This window comes from Ornithorhynchus anatinus, chromosome 5 (assembly GCF_004115215.2).
Source record: "Ornithorhynchus anatinus isolate Pmale09 chromosome 5, mOrnAna1.pri.v4, whole genome shotgun sequence".
Classification (NCBI taxonomy): Eukaryota; Metazoa; Chordata; class Mammalia; order Monotremata; family Ornithorhynchidae; genus Ornithorhynchus; species Ornithorhynchus anatinus.
Window position 1 is genome coordinate 5,770,236 of NC_041732.1, and position 15,198 is coordinate 5,785,433.

Below are 15,198 nucleotides of genomic sequence, written 5' to 3' on the forward strand. Positions count from 1 at the left end.
GGACCCTCCCTGGAACTCCACATTCAGCAAACCACTAATAAATTCCTAATAAAATTGCATCTCCTCCAGGAAGCCTTTCCTGACAAATCGCTAATCTCCCCAACGCTTTTTACTACCACACCTGTTCACTGGAAAGAAGCAGCGTGGTCTCGTGGAAAAAGCTCAGGCCTGGAATTCAGAGTTATAATCCTGGGCAAGTCACTTCGTTTCTCTGACCCTCAATGTCTTCATCTGTGAAATGGGGATTAAATACCCCTTCTCCCTTGTGAGCTCGATGGGGGAGAGGGACTGTCCTGATCATCTTGTATCTATCCTAATAGTCTAGTGTTAGGCACATAGTAAGTGCTTAACAAATACAAATATTACGATTGAGTCCTCACCCCCTAAGCACAAATACAACCATTTATGTGTTGTCAGTCGATCGATTGTATTTGAGTGCTTACTGTAGTTTGAGAAGCAGCGTGATTCAGTGGAAAGAGCCCGGGCTTGGGAGTCAGAGGTCGTGGGTTTTAATACCACCTCAGCTGTGTGACTTTGGGCAAGTCACTTCTCGGTGCCTTGCTTCTCATCTGTAAAAATGGATATGAAGACTGTGAGCCTCACGTGGGACAGCCTGATTACCTTCTATCTACCCCAGCGCTTAGAACAGTGCTTGACACGTAGTGAGCGCTTAACAGATACCATCGTCATCGCTGTACTAGCACTTGGGAGCGTATAATGCAACAATAAACCGACACACTCCCTGTCCACAATGAGTTTACAGTCTAGAGTGTCCAGGGCCTAACCGTTTCGACACTCACCCCGTCTCCTCTCTCCACAGCCCTTAGGCACATATCTTTAAATACTTAAGTTTTAAGTTGCTTTCCCTACCTGTAACTTTTACTGTCCGACTACCCCACTAGATTATAGACTCCACAAAGACATGGGTTGCTCTTACTGGCTCTGACTCTTCCAGTGGTCTGCACACAGTAAGCCCAGTAAATACCATCGATCGAGCGATCGATCGGGTCGAGGCTGAGGACGGTTGCTGCTTTCTAACCTGTCTCCTTCCTGAGGTTCCCACTGAGGGCCTAAAATCCCCTGAAAATACCGCCCGGGGGCCGTACGGAAAGATGTCCGTGGAAGCCAAAGTTCCAAAGCAAAGGTTGGCAGTATTTAATAAGTCATGGCCAGTTTAGAAACTTGCACCCCTCTACTATGGAAGTACTTCACTTTAGCATTTTAAATAAAAAATAATAAAAGTACTTAACTTTAGTACTTTAAATAAAAAAATAATTTTAGTACTTTAAATAAAAATAAAGTTTATTTAAAGTTACAAGCTTTCAAAAGTAAAGTTACTAAAGATAACTTTAGTACTTTAAATAAAAATAATCAAAATTAAATACTAAGAAAATGAGGTAAGATCAGTTACCTCATCTGAAAATGGGGATTAAGACTGTGAGCCCCACGTGGGACAACCTGATAACCTTATATCTACCCAGAGCTTAGAACAGTGCTTGGCACATAGTAAGCGCTTAATGGATGCCATCATCATTATTATTAAGACTGTAAACTCCTGGAGGGCAGGGATTATTAGTCAATCAGGCACATTTATTGAATGCTTAATCTGTTCAAAACACTTCGCTAAGATCTTGGGAATGTTCAGTAGAGTTAGTTAGATCATCTCTGCCCTCGAGGAGTTTATCCTCTAGCTGGAGAGACAGACACTAAACTAATTTGCAGGAAGAAGGGGGAAAAGGATTTTAAATACATTTTCATAAATGCTATCCTGGGTTGGGCCGGGGAAAAGTCTTTAAACTCTGTAGAATTCTCCCAAGCACTTCTCCCAAGCATTCTCTGATCCCAGAATGCTCTCAGTAAATGTGTATAAATGTACATATCTATAATTCTATTTATTCATATTAATGCCTGTTTACTTGTTTTGATGTGTATATATTTCTATAATTCTATTTATATTGATGCTATTGATACCCGTTTACTCGTTTCGATGTCTGTCTCCCCCCTTCTAGACTGTGAGCCCGCTGTGGGCAGGGATCGTCTCTCCTCGTTGCTGAGCTGTACTTTCCAAGCGCTTAGTGCAGTGCTCTACACACAGTAAGCGTTCAATAAAAACGACTGAATGAATGAATGAATCTTGGGAATCTTCTGTAGAGTGAGTAGATTATACCTGCTCTCGAGTAGTTTGTCCTCTAGCTGGGGAGACAGACGATAAACTAAATCGCAGGAAGGGGGGAAACTACGTGTCAAGCACTGTTCTAAGCGCTGGGGTAGATAGAAGGTAATCAGGCTGTCCCACGTGAGGCTCACAGTCTTCATCTCCATTTTTACAGATGAGAAGCGAGGCACCGAGAAGTGACTTGCCCAAAGTCACACAGCTGAGGTGGTATTAAAACCCACGACCTCTGACTCCCAAGCCCGGGCTCTTTCCACTGAATCACGCTGCTTCATAATAAATTTACATAAATGCTCTCCTGGGGATAGGGTGGGGATCAAGTCTTTAAACTCTGTAGAACTCTCCCAGGCACTAAACACGGTTCTATGATTGATTTATTGATTGACTAATTGGTTAATTAGACTGTGAAGCAATGTGGGCCGGGGACTGTGTCCAACCTGATTAGCTCGCATCTATCCCACTGCTTAGACCAGTGCTTGACACATAACAAGCACTTAATAAAAAATAACAATAAACATTTAAAAATACCATTAAAAAATGGTTGCACTCCCCATTTCTACAACTGAGGTTAGCAGGCTCAATCCTCTATTTTTTTAAAATGGTATTAGTTTTTGTGCGTTAAGTGCTTTCAATGTCCCATACCCTGTACTAAGCAAGTCACTTAACTTCTCTGTGCCTCAGTTACCTCATCTGTCAAAATGGGGATTTAAAAATGTGAGCCCCACGTGGGACAATCTGACTACTCTGTATCTACCCCAGCGCTTAGAACAGTGCTCTGCACATAGTAAGTGCTTAACAAATACCATAATTTTTATTATTATTATTATTACTAAGCGCTAGAGTAGATACAAACTAATCAGGTCGGACACAGTCCCACATGGGGCTGGCAGTTTTAATCCCCATTTTTAGAGGTGAGGTAGATGGGGTGCAGAGAAGGGAAGTGGCCTGCCTAAGGTCACTCAGCAGACAAGCGGCAGAGCTGAGATTAGAACCCAGGTCTTCAGACTCCCAGTCCGGGGCTCTCTCCATTAGACCACGCGGCCTCTCTGTGGCCCACGAAAAGGGAAGAATGGGATCAGCAGATGGCGCAGAGTCACCACTCGACTGTCCACCCTGCGAGATGGCTAGGACTGGGCCCAGTAGAGGGTCACGGTAGTTCCAGGGTGGACTCAGGTCAGTCCCAGGGAGAACCAATCTTGGGCCTGTGACTGGAAACCCCACTCCAGCTCAGCGGCCCTTTCCGAGCGGGCGGCGAGTCAGCTCTGGCCTCTTGCGGCCCGGTTCCCTGGACGGTTCCCGCCACCACGGCGGACTGAGGTTGGCAGGCGGCTGCCTTCTAGCTGGACCGTTGCCCTGTCCGATCTGGTGGACCCGGCCCTGGAATCCCTGATGTCTGCCATTTTTATTTCAATCTCCCAGCTTCCCTCCGCTTGGACTCGGGCTGGGGAGTGGCTCTGACATTCACGGGGACCCCGGAAGGGGACGCCCCAGCTGGAAAGTGAAGAGGAGGTGGGGGTCATCGGGGGAGAAACACTAAGTACACCGCACCCACACACACCTAATTTATATGTGCATATACATATGTATATATCTGTAATTTATATATAACCATAATTCGTTTATATTGTCTGTCTCCCCCTCTAGACTGTAAACTCGCCGCAGGCAGGGAATGTGTCCGTGTATTGTTGTATTTTAATAATGATAGTTGTGGTATTTGTTAAACGCTTATTTTTTAGCGCTTAGGACAGTGCTTGGCACACAGCGCTTAACAAACGCCATCGTTATTATTTGTGCCAGGCACTGTGCTAAATACTGGGGTGGATACAAGCATATGGACACAGTCCTTATCCCATTTGGGGTTCACAGTCTCAATCCCCATTTTACACATTAGGTAACAGAGGCCCAGAGAAGTGAAGTGATTTGCCCAAGGTAACACAGCGGACAAGTGGCAGAGCTGGGATTGGAACCCAAGATCTGGTCTATCTCGCTGCATACCTCTCGCCCACATCCTACCTCTTGTGTGGAACGCCCTCCCTCCTCATATAATAATAATGTTGGTATATGTTAAGCACTTACTTTGTGCAGAGCACTGTTCTAAGCGCTGGGGTATCTACAGGGTAATCAGGTTGCCTCACGTGAGGCTCACAATCTTCATCCCCATTTTACAGATGAGGTAACAGGCACAGAGAAGTTAATAATAATAATAATAATAATGTTGGTATTTGTTAAGCGCTTACTATGTGCAAAGCACTGTTCTAAGCACTGGGGTAGATACAAGGTAATCAGGTTGTCCCACGTGGGGCTCACAGTCTTAATCCCCATTTTGCAGATGAGGTAACAGGCACAGAGAAGTTAAGTGACTTGCCCACAGTCACACAGCTGACAGGTGGCAGAGCCGGGATTCGAACCCATGACCTCTGACTCCCAAGCCTGGGCTCTTTTGCATTGAGCCACTGACAGATAATTTCTCTCCTCCACTTCCAAGTCTTACTATAGGCCCATCTCCAGGAAGCCTTCCCTGACTGAGTCCTCCTCTCCTCTCCTCCCACTTCCTTCTGCACCGCTCATATTTGCTCCTTCATTCATTCTCTCTCCCTTCCCCATGGCACATGTGTATATATCTATATATATTTATATACATATAAGCATAAGTTCTCATCTATATTGTCATTCAATCATATTTATTGAGCAACTACTGTGTGCAGAGCACTGTACATATAGAGAGAGGACCTATGCCTATATATATATATATATATATAGACGTGCATATCTATATATATAGATATAGATAACTTGCTAATTGATAATAATCAATCGGTTATTGATTTATAATAACACCGATATATATGAGAACTTATTTATACCTTTTTATGCCTGTGTACTCATTAATTCTGACCAACTGAGTTGTAGATATTATGTTGTATATTTTTATATATGCATATCATATATAGTATATATATGCATATATCTGTTAATGTCGGCCTCCCCTGTAGTCTGTGAGCTCGTTGTGTTGCATGTTTTTGTCTGTCTCCCCCGATTAGACCGTAAGCCCGTCAATGGGCAGGGACTGTCTCTGTTGCCGAATTGTCCATTCCAAGCGCTTAGTACAGTGCTCTGCACATAGTAAGCGCTCAATAAATACTACTGAATGAATGTGCAGGGAATTCTGTACATGCTGTACATGATGCTGTACTGTACTCTTCCAAGCGTTTAGTACAGTGCTTTGCACAGAGGAAGCGCTAAGTGCGTACGATTAATAAAAACAACAACGGTAATAACAACAGATAATAAGGCCCTTCTGACTTCCAGGCCCATGCTCTAGCCACTCCGCCATGCTGCTCCCAAGAAGATCTGCATTCCCTGCTGTCACCCGTCGCCGGGGACAGGTTCTTTCGGAATCGGCGAGAGTGAGGCCGGGGATGGAAAAACCTGAGTTTTATACAGAATTTATTCCGCGGGGCGGATTGAATTTAATTAATTATTTAGACGCGACAATCGGCCTTCCCTTTTGGGGGAAAGAGGGTGTTAGAGCTTCCCCTTTGGGAGGAATATGGTGTTAGAGTTTCCCTAAAAGGAGGAATACACTGGCATGTTACTCACGTGTGGGCGGACACCGAGGCCCGCCCAGGCAGAGCTCGTTAACGGTTTACTCGCGAAGTGGTGAGGCGGCTAGTTCCCACCATGTGCGCACCCACTTAGGCACGTGAAAACCCACTTAGCCGTTAAAACCCACTTCTGGCGTTAAGTTGGCGAATAATAATAATGTTGGTATTTGTTAAGCGCTTACTATGTGCCGAGCACTGTTCTAAGCGCCGGGGTAGACACAGGGGAATCAGGTTGTCCCACGTGGGGCTCTTAATCCCCATTTTACCGATGAGGTACCTGAGGCACCGAGAAGTTGTGCCACTTGCACGTGGTGGGGCGGCTAGCTCCCACCATGTGCGCACCCACTTGGGAGGAATCCACTTAAGCGTTCAATCTACTTATAATAATGATGTTGGTATTTGTTAAGCGCTTACTATGTGCAGAGCACTCTTCTAAGCGCTGGGGCAGACACAGTGGAATCAAGTCGTCCCACGTGGGGCTCACAGCCTTAATCCCCATTTAACAGATGAGGTAACTGAGGCCCAGAGAAGTGAAGTGACTGGCCCACGGTCACCCAGCGGACAAGTGGCAGAGCCGGGATTCGAACCCATGACCTCTGCCCCCAAAGCCCGGGCTCTTTCCACTGAGCCACGCTACTTAGGCGCCCGACCCACTTATGCCTTAGACTTACGCGTTACACTCACGCGTGGGTTAAACTCACTTGCGCATTACACTCGCTTACACGCTACCCACTTACGCACTAAACTCACATGTGCATTACACTCACTTATACATTGCCCGCTTATGCACTAAGCTCACACATGCGTTACGCTCATACATTACCCACTTATGCATTTAACCCAGTTATGTGTTACACTCGTCCATTACCCACTTAGGCATTTAATCCAGTTATGCGTTACACTCACCCTGTCTCTGTGCGTTGTCTCTGGTGCTCGGGGCAGGGAAAGACACGTGGGCGACTGTTGCCACCCCTGTGATCTCCCAAGAAAGACCGGAACACCCAAGGCGACAGGTGTTTATCACCTGTGGTTTGGGTGGTCCCAACCTCCTTCCTGTTCAGTCTCCGCCCCTTCCTCTCCCTTCCCTTCCATACCTTACAGGGTGGGCACGGAGGTGAGGGACACCTACCTTCCCGTCCCACCTTCTCTGGCCGGAGAGGTTGTCATCGATGGCATTTTGACCTTGGGGTAGCCGGTGCTCAGGTCCACCTTGGCACACCTGCCCCGAGGAAGCTTCCACTCTGAAGGGGGAGACCAACATAAAAATATCTACAACTCAGTTGCTTAGAATTAATGAGTACACGTGCATAAAAAGATATAAATAAGTACTCATATATATCCGTGTTATTATAAATCAATAACTAATTGATTATTATCAATTATCAAGTTATCTATATATAGGTAGATATATATGCATATCTATATATATATAGGTATAGGTCCTCTCTCTCTCTCTCTCTCTCTCTGTGTCTCTCTCCAGCGTGGCCTTGGGAATCAGAGGTCATGGGTTCTAATCCCGGCTCTGCCGCTTGCCTGCTGTGTGACTTTGGGCAAGTCACTTGACTTCTCTGTGCCTCAGTTACCTCATCTGTAAAATGGGGATTAAAACTGTGAGCCCCACGTAGGACTACCTGATCACCTTGTATCCCCCAGCGCTTAGAGCAGTGCTTTGCACATAGTGAGCGCTTAACAAATACCACTATTTATTTTTATTTTTTATTTTATATATGTCCAGCGCTCTGAACACAGTAGTTGCTCAATAAATATGTTTGAATGACAAAATAGATGAGAACTTATGCTTATATATACATATACACACATATCTCTCTATATATGAGTACTTAGTTATGCCTTTTTATGCATGTGTATTCATTAATTCTGATCAATTGAATTGTAGATATTTTTATATTCGTCTCCCCCCTCAGAGTAGAAGATCCTTGTTGGGAGAGAATGCAGCCCTCCTTTATTTTAGTCTTCCCGAACATCTAGCACAATGTGCCGTACCATCTGGATGCTCAATAGATAGCCCTACTATCTATTGCACCTACTATAGACGGAGCACATCACGTCATCACGTCGACAATAAATGCTCAATAAATACCACCGATTGATTAATCAGTCCCTGCCATCGCTGGTCTGAGCCCAGACCTTGGGTGGTTTCAGTCAGTCTGTCCTGACCGATGCGAAACGTGGCCCCCGTTCTGGAAAATCAATTTTTTATAATAATAGTAACTATAAATGTGGTATTTGTTAAGCTCTTACTATGCGCCAGGCTCTGTACTAAGTGCTGGGGTAGATAGACGGTAATCAGGTAATCACACCGTGTTCACGGTCTTAATCGCCGTGGTACACATGAGGTCACAGGCCCAGAGAAGCAAACTAACTTGCCCAAGGTCACCCAGCAGACGAGTGGCGGAGCCGGGATTGGACTCCAAGCCCTTCCGACTCCCAGACCCGGGCTCTATCCACTAGGCTCAGTGGAAAGAGCCCGGGCTTGGGAGTCAGAGGTCATGAGTTCAAATCCCGGCTCTGCCACTTGTCAGCTGTGTGACTGTGGGCAAGTCACTTAACTTCTCGGTGCCTCAGTTACCCCATCTGTAAAATGGGGATTAACTGTGAGCCTCACGTGGGACAACCTGACTACCCTGTATCTACCCCAGCGCTTAGAACAGTGCTTGGCACATAGTAAGCGCTTAACAAATACCAACATTATTATTAGGCCACGCTGCTTCCCTCTTGTGCACGGAGTCCTGTGCCAACCGCTTGGGAGAGTGTGCAGAAGGTAGAAGATTCGATTAATATCTGACCACCTGGCAACAGACCCAGCAGCAGCAGCAGCAGGAGCGGCTTTTAGCCAACGGGGCTTAGCTAGTCATGGCCTTGAGCCAGGCCCCTGGGGATTGGAAACTCAGGGAGGGCGAGGGACCGGGGCAGGGGAATGGCCATCTTGCTGCACGGTAATGGGGAAGATCCATCTCGGGGGACTGTGGAGGGAAAGGCCGCGGCAGCGTCGGACGAGGAGGAGGTGAGCTCCGCCTCCCCAGCGGGTCCCCGGTTTGTCCTGCTCCGGCTCCCGGCCACGTGCGCTGCGGGGGTCGGCCAGACCCAGCACCGGCCTCGAGGTCCCAGGCCGGTGGCCAAGGCCGTCCAGATGGGAATGGGCCCACGGAAGCAAAGGCTGGAAGCGGGCCAAGAACGTCCGTTGCAACACCGTCGGGTCGAGCCAGGGGAAGCACAGTGGGCGGAGGCGAGGGCGGGCCCGGGCCCCAGGAAAGCCAGAGTTGGATCCGGAGGCCTGCGGGGGCTCGACGAGGGTCCGGAGGCCGCTGCCTGTGGGGGCGGGGCCGGCAGCGGTCCCCCTGGGGAGCGAGGGGCAAGGAATGGACCCTTGAGGCCCTTGGGGTCAGTGCTCGGTAAATGCTGGGCGGGTGGGCGAAGGAGGTGTTGGGGGGAGCTCTGCTTCCTCTCACACTCCCTCTTACTCTCCAAGAGACCCCTCTTGGGGCAGGGAGTGCTGGGCGGGATGGACGCCGGGATCTTCGAGCCCCGGTCTCCCAGTCGAGCCATCAGATCTTCCCTGGGACTTCCCACTAGAACCGGCTCTGTCTTTTGTAAGCTCTGTGACCTCAGGCAAGTCATTTCACTTCTCTGGGCCTCAGTTCCCTCATCTGGAAAACGGGGATTAAGACTATGAGCCCCAAGTGGGACGTGGACTTTGTCCAACCTGATTAGCTTGTATCTACCCTAGAGCATAGAACAGTGCTTAACACCGAGTAAGTGCTTAACAAATACAGTTATAATGAGTATTATTTATTATTATCTCATCTGTAAAATGGGGATTCATACTGTGAGCCTCAAGTGGGACATGGACCATGTTCAACCTGATTAACTTGTAGCACTTAATAAAGTTCCTGGCACATAGTAAGAGGTTGATACCATAAAAACAAAAGACCTCCAGATGTACGCCTCATACCCTGGGTTTCATTTTGGAGCGCTTTAGAGTGTTTCCAGAGTTCCCCCGCCTCAGCCGTCCCATTTGAACCTCACAACATCCCTGTGAGGTGGGGAGAGGCAGGAATCCATACCCCTATTTTACAGATGAGGAAACCGAGGGCCCTCGAAGTGACTTCCCCAAGCCCCCACAGCAATTTGGTAGCTCGTTCTCAGGATTAGAACCCGGGCCTCCTGGCTCCCAGCCCCGTGTTCTTTACAAAAACCATTTGCAGGAAAAAAAAAAAGGCGACCCGCCCATCCTGAGATGGAATTGTCCAGCTGGAGAGGGCCGTGGGGTGGGTGGGGTCCGCAGGAACCGGCCGGTGCCGGGTCAGCTTGATAAACGGCATCTCCGAGCCCGGCCAGCTGACCACGCCAGGCTTGAGGGAAGCCAGGAATCCGGCCTGGGGTCAGAGAGTCACCCCCACCTGCAGCCCTCTATCAGCTCCTTTTGTACCCCTTGAGTACCCATCTATTCTAAAATATTGAAGCTGTGAGAAGCAGCGTGGCTCAGTGGAAAGAGCATGGGCTTTGGAGTCAGAGGTCATGGGTTCGAATCCCGACTCGGCCCCTTGTCAGCTCTTAACTTCTCGGTGCCTCAGTTACCTCATCTGTAAAATGGGGATTAAGACTGTGAGCCCCACGTGGGACAACCTGATTCCCCTGTGTCTCTCCCAGCATTTAGAACAGTGCTTGGCACATAGTAAGTGCTTAACAAATACCAACATTATTATTATTAATTATTAATTTATATTAATATCCGTCTGCCCCGTAAACTCGTTAGGGGAAGAGGACGTGTCTGCTAATTCTGCTGTAATGGACTCTCCCATTACGGTGAGAGAGTTCTGCACATAGTTAGCGCTCAATAAGTGTCCATCTGCAGAGTGGCTCATTGTGGAGTCTGGGCTTTGGAGTCAGAGGTCATGGGTTCGACTCCCGGCTCTGCTACTTGTCGGCTGTGTGACTGTGGGCAAGTCGCTTCACTTCTCTGGGCCTCAGTGACCTCATCTGTAAAATGGGGATTAAGACTGTGAGCCTCACGTGGGACAACCTGATTATCCTGTATCTACCCCAGCGCTTAGAACAGTGCTCTGCACATAGTAAGTGCTTAACAAATACCAACATTATTATTAATAAGTACCACTGATTGATTTACTGACTGAGCCCTCTTATACTCACCCTGGCCCCACAGCCCTTATAACCGTATCTTCATACTTTTCTGTTTCCTTTCTCTGTGATTGAAGTCTGTCTCTCCCTGCACATTGTAGATTCCTTGAGGGCGGGCATCTTGTCTACCAATTCTATCGTATTGACCTCCCCCAATCGCTTAGTACAGTGCTCTGCACACAGTAAACACTCAGTGAATTCAGTCAATTCATTGTACAGCGCCCGGCACTCATTAAGCACCTAACGCATATCATTAAAAAAAAAAGGTCAAACATTTTCTGAAAGCTAAAATGTCCAGCTTGTCTTGACTTGAAACATCTTTAGTTGAGAACCGCCTGTGAGTAGATTAACCTAAAATAAAAAGGCCCAGAGGCTTTATGTAGGCACATATATAAAAGTTAACTAACTGCCTAATTAGGTTGGTCAACCTGCACTGAAATTCCCCTGTGAATGCCAACTGCTAATATCACGTTTCTTGACTTCGCCAGAGGTTCGTGGGGATCCCAGCGGCATAAATAATTTAGTTTTAAAGGACTGATATCCTTCTCTTCTGAGTGGCGGTGTATACTGAGAGTCTGTCCTGGCTCCAGGCCACGTAATAAATATTCTGTGGAACTCAAAACGAGGATATATTGCAGATATTGATCTACGAGGCTTTTTTGCTTCTGAATTAATCACTCATATTTATTGAATGCTTTCTGTGTGCAGGGCACCGTTCTGGGTGCTTGGGAGAGCGCTGTATGAAAGAGTCGGTGGATATGTTCCCTGCCCACAGTGAGTTTATAGTTTAGAGGGGGAGAAAGACGTGAGCATAAAAAAAAAAATCATGGCTATGAACATTAGTGCTGCAGGGCTGAGGGAGGAGTGAGTAAAAAGGTGCAAATCTAAGCGCGAGGCTGATGCTGAGGTGAGTGGGAAAAGAGAAGATGAAGGCTTAGTCGGGGAAGTCCTCTTGGAGAAACTATATAAAACTGTAAAATGAAAGTTCAGTGGAGTTAGCAGCCCTATATTTTGCCAGTGGTACGTTTATTTTATATAATGCTTTTATTCCCCAAACAGTCTCCATTATCACTAAATTAAGTTCGTTATGGGCAGGGAACATATCGACCGACTCTGTTATATTATGCTCTCCCAAGCGCTTACTACAGTGCTTTGCCCACAGTAAGGGCTCGGTAAATATAATCGATCGATCCCATTTTTCTCCTCACAAGTTTTCTGAGCGGTAAGAAACGGCAGTGATTACTATTCCCATTCTAGAGATGAGGAAACTGAGGCCCAGATAGGTTAAGTGATTCGTCCAAGCTGGTGGCAGAGCTGGGACTAGAATCTAAAACTTCAGCTCCCCTAGCCCGAGGCCCGTTCCATTAAATCGTGCTGCCGAGGCCATCTATTTTCCCGACAGCTTCAGTGAACCGTACCGAGTCCTGATTCCAGAACGTGATAGGAGGGTCGGTGCTAAACTTTCACTCTTAAGACACTGCCCTTTCCTAGGTCTCTGTAAATCTCCTTCTAGCCAAATCTAATAATAATGTTGGTATTTGTTAAATGCTTACTATGTGCAGAGCACTGTTCTAAGCGCTGGGGTAGACACAAGGGGAATCAGGTTGTCCCGCGTGGGGCTCGCAGTCTTAATCCCCATTTTACAGATGAGGTAACTGAGGCCCAGAGAAGTGAAGTGACTTGCCCACAGTCACACAGCTGACAAGTGGCAGAGCCGGGATTCGAACCCATGACCTCGGCCTCCAAAGCCCGTGCTCTTTTCACTGAACCACACTGCTTCTCTTGAATCTAAGAAACTCTACTACTCCATCCTAATCCTCCTCAACCTCTTGGCTGCCTTTCACTCCGTGGACAACTCCTTTTCCCCGGACTCGATCAATTAATGGTATTTATTGAGCACTTACCCTCTCAGGATGGAGAGTTTCCAGTCCTCTACCGGTGTCGGCTACAGGAGGGAGAGTCAAGCAGAGGCCTGTCCGTTCCATTCCTACCTTGGTTGGTCTTAATAATAATAATGTTTAATAATAATTAAGCGCTTACTACGTGCAGAGCACTGTTCTAAGCGCTGGGGTAGATACAGGGTCCTCAGGTTGTCCCACGTGAGGCTTACAGTCTTAACCCCCATTTTACAGATGAGGTGACTGAGGCACAGAGAAGGGAAGTGACTTGCCCGCAGCCACCCAGCTGACAGGTGGCAGAGCCGGGACTCGAACCCATGACTTCTGACTCCCAAGCACGTGCTCTTTCCACTGAGCCACGCTGCTTCTCTAGCCACGCCTTGCCCAGCCTCGAAGCACTTATGTACATATCTGTAAATTTATTTATTTGTATTGATGTCTTTCTCCCTCACCCCAGACTGTGAGCTCGTTGCGGGCAGGGAATGTCACCGTTTACTGGGGTATTGTACTTTCCCAAGCACTTAGTAAAGTGCTCTGCACACAGTAAGCGCTCAATAAATATGATCGAATGAATGAATGAATGAATGAATGAATGGAAGGCCATCTGCTACAAATCAAAACTCACCTGTGCCTGGCAGCAGCGGCAGGAGAAAGAGTCGAAGGCGGAGACTCAAATTTACGGAGCAGAAGGAGGCAGTGGGAAACCAGGAAATTTTTTTTTTTTTTTCTGGTAGTGGATCCATATTTTTACCAGAAAAACCCTATGGATCCACTACCAGTGTGATTGCAGACGGAGAGTGGGGCGTTCCGGGAGAGATGCGTCCATGGAGTCGCTATGGGTCGGAGACGACTCGACGGCCTAAGACAAGACCTAGTAAGTGCTCAATAAATATCGATGACTGATCGACTGAATGACTGATCGAGAATAGTTAATGGATGACCCAGAAGTCTCTCCTGGATTCAGAGTCTCCGTTCGTGTTTGCTCTTGGAAAACGAGGTCAGTGAAATCAGATACTGCTGGGGTCACTCACCTACGTGACTCAGTGGGAGAGATCGTTCCCGCAGGCTGGGAAAGCAGCGGGACCCGAGTGGAAACAACCCTGGCCTGGGAGTCAGAAGGAACTGAGTTCTAAACCCCAGCTCCTCCCCTTGCCTGCTGTGTGTCCTTGGGCAAGTTGCTTCACTTCTCTGTGCCTCGGTTACCTCATCCGTAAAACAGGGATTGAGACTGGGATCCCTGTGTGGGACAGGGACCGAGTCCAACCCGATTATCTTGTATCTACCCCGGTGCCTGGCACATGGTAAGTGCTTAACAAACACCTGTTGCCGAATTGTACATTCCAAGTGCTTAGTACCGTGCTCTGTACATAGTAAGCGCTCAATAAATACGATTGAACGAATACCACAGTTCTTATTATTGTCATTAGGTACAAGGCCAGGTAAGTGCCGTTCCCTTCCCCACCACCCCGAGATGGTCAAATAAAGCAATCAGTGGTGTTTACTGAGCACTGACTGTGCAGAGCACTGTACTAAGCACTCGGGAGAGTATGAACAGAAAAGGGTTGATTGACACGTTCCCGTCCACAGCGAGCTTAAAGCGTAGAGTCAGCCACGGAGACCGCGGCTTTCTGCTCTGGCCATCTCCCCCCCAGGGTCGAACCCATGAACAGACAGGACCCGGTTCAGCCCTCGAAGAATCAGGCCAAAATTCCGATTTATTCAAAATCTGCCACAAGGAGGACTTTGGGCTGGAGTAAAGGTGGGGAGTAAATGAAGCGGGAATTTGTAGCGAGGGATTCATCTTCCGCAAGTGAGGCAGAATTTACGGGGAGCCCACGGTTCAGTGTTTCAGCGCTGGCGGCGGACAGGACTTCCGAATTTTGCAAGGAAATAAATAAGTTATTTACATTTCAAGTACAAAATCGGGCCGTTTATTCCTCAGACGCCGCGTTTCTGGACCGGGATCGAGGTGTTGAAGCTCTGGGCCGTGTGGAGACCTTACTGGATCTTCTTCGACATTTGTCTTCTCGAGACTCTCTGTTCCGTTCCTTGCCACGAAGGTCAATCTTACCGGGTGGAGGATGCTCCAGTCTCTTCCACCAACCTCAGCTCTCCCCAGCCCCAGTTAACCAATAACACTGAGAAGCAGCGTGGCCTAATGGATAGAGCGCGGGCCAGGGAGTCAGAAGGACCCGGATTCTAATTCCAGCTCCGCCACTTGGCTGCCTGGTTACCTCGGGCCAGTCACGACACTTCTCTGCACCTCATTTCCCTCATCTGTACCACGGGGATTAAGACCGTGAGCCCCTTGTGGGCCAGGGACCGCGTCCAATCCGATGATCTCGTACCTGTAAGCTCGCCG